Consider the following 2,500-nt stretch of genomic DNA (forward strand, 5'->3'; position numbering starts at 1 on the left):
CCTGTTTTTGGTCTGTTCTGGCGTGGCGCGGTGACCGTCGTGAGCGGAGCAAAACGTCAGCCATCTCAGCACCTTGGAACCCCCCGGGTGGCACAGGGCTGGATGGGGCTTTCGTATAGCAGGGACGGTGCTGCCTCACGCTTCGCTCGCTGTTCGCCGCTCGCCGCTCGCTCGCGCAACCTAAAATGGCCAGTTTTGGCCCGTTTTTGGGCTGTTTTGGCCTGTTTTTGGTCCGTTCTTGCGTGGCACGGCGACCGTCGTGAGCGGAGCAAAACGTCAGCCATCTCAGCACCCTGGAACCCCCCGGGTGGCACAGGGCTGGATGGGGCTTTCGTATAGCAGGGACGGTGCTGCCTCTCGCTTCGCTCGCTGTTCGCCGCTCACCGCTCGCTCGCTCAGCCAAAAATGGCCAGTTTTGGCCCGTTTTTGGGCTGTTTTGGCCTGTTTTTGGTCCGTTCTTGCATGGCGCGGTGACCGTCGTGAGCGGAGCAAAACGTCAGCCATCTCAGCACCCTGGAACCCCCCGGGTGGCACAGGGCTGGATGGGGCTTTCGTATAGCAGGGACGGTGCTGCCTCACGCTTCGCTCGCTGTTCGCCGCTCGCCGCTCGCTCGCGCAGCCAAAAATGACCAGTTTTGGCCCGTTTTTGGGCTGTTTTGGCCTGTTTATGGTCCGTTCTTGCGTGGTGCGGTGACCGTCGTGAGCGGAGCAAAACGTCAGCCATCTCAGCACCCTGGAACCCCCCGGGTGGCACAGGGCTGGATGGGGCTTTCGTATATAGCAGGGACGGTGCTGCCTCTCGCTTCGCTCGCTGTCCGCCGCTCGCCGCTCGCTCGCGCAGCCAAAAATGGCCAGTTTTGGCCCGTTTTTGGGCCGTTTTGGCCAGTTTTTGGCCTGTTCTTGCATTGCGCGGTGACCGTCGAGAGCGGAGCAAAACGTCAGCCATCTCAGCACCCTGGAACCCCCCGGGTGGCACAGGGCTGGATGGGGCTTTCGTATAGCAGGGACGGTGCTGCCTCTCGCTTCGCTCGCTGTCCGCCGCTCGCCGCTCGCTCGTGCAGCCAAAAATGGCCAGTTTTGGCCCGTTTTTGGGCCGTTTTGGCCAGTTTTTGGCCTGTTCTTGCATTGCGCGGTGACCGTCGAGAGCGGAGCAAAACGTCAGCCATCTCAGCACCCTGGAACCCCCCGGGTGGCACAGGGCTGGATGGGGCTTTCGTATAGCAGGGACGGTGCTGCCTCTCGCTTCGCTCGCTGTCCGCCGCTCGCCGCTCGCTCGTGCAGCCAAAAATGGCCAGTTTTGGCCCGTTTTTGGGCCGTTTTGGCCAGTTTTTGGCCTGTTCTTGCATTGCGCGGTGACCGTCGAGAGCGGAGCAAAACGTCAGCCATCTCAGCACCCTGGAACCCCCCGGGTGGCACAGGGCTGGATGGGGCTTTCGTATAGCAGGGACGGTGCTGCCTCTCGCTTCGCTCGCTGTCCGCCGCTCGCCGCTCGCTCGTGCAGCCAAAAATGGCCAGTTTTGGCCCGTTTTTGGGCCGTTTTGGCCAGTTTTTGGCCTGTTCTTGCATTGCGCGGTGACCGTCGAGAGCGGAGCAAAACGTCAGCCATCTCAGCACCCTGGAACCCCCCGGGTGGCACAGGGCTGGATGGGGCTTTCGTATAGCAGGGACGGTGCTGCCTCTCGCTTCGCTCGCTGTCCGCCGCTCGCCGCTCGCTCGTGCAGCCAAAAATGGCCAGTTTTGGCCCGTTTTTGGGCCGTTTTGGCCAGTTTTTGGCCTGTTCTTGCATTGCGCGGTGACCGTCGAGAGCGGAGCAAAACGTCAGCCATCTCAGCACCCTGGAACCCCCCGGGTGGCACAGGGCTGGATGGGGCTTTCGTATAGCAGGGACGGTGCTGCCTCTCGCTTCGCTCGCTGTCCGCCGCTCGCCGCTCGCTCGCGCAGCCAAAAATGGCCAGTTTTGGCCCGTTTTTGGGCCGTTTTGGCCAGTTTTTGGCCTGTTCTTGCATTGCGCGGTGACCGTCGAGAGCGGAGCAAAACGTCAGCCATCTCAGCACCCTGGAACCCCCCGGGTGGCACAGGGCTGGATGGGGCTTTCGTATAGCAGGGACGGTGCTGCCTCTCGCTTCGCTCGCTGTCCGCCGCTCGCCGCTCGCGCAGCCAAAAATGGCCAGTTTTGGCCCGTTTTTGGGCCGTTTTGGCCAGTTTTTGGCCTGTTCTTGCATTGCGCGGTGACCGTCGAGAGCGGAGCAAAACGTCAGCCATCTCAGCACCCTGGAACCCCCCGGGTGGCACAGGGCTGGATGGGGCTTTCGTATAGCAGGGACGGTGCTGCCTCTCGCTTCGCTCGCTGTTCGCCGCTCGCCGCTCGCTCGCGCAGCCAAAAATGGCCAGTTTTGGCCCGTTTTTGGGCTGTTTTGGCCAGTTTTTGGCCTGTTCTTGCGTGGTGCGGTGACCGTCGTGAGCGGAGCAAAACGTCAGCCATCTCAGCACCCTGGAACCC

This window comes from Musa acuminata, unplaced genomic scaffold (genome assembly GCF_036884655.1).
Source record: "Musa acuminata AAA Group cultivar baxijiao unplaced genomic scaffold, Cavendish_Baxijiao_AAA HiC_scaffold_88, whole genome shotgun sequence".
NCBI lineage: Eukaryota > Viridiplantae > Streptophyta > Magnoliopsida > Zingiberales > Musaceae > Musa > Musa acuminata.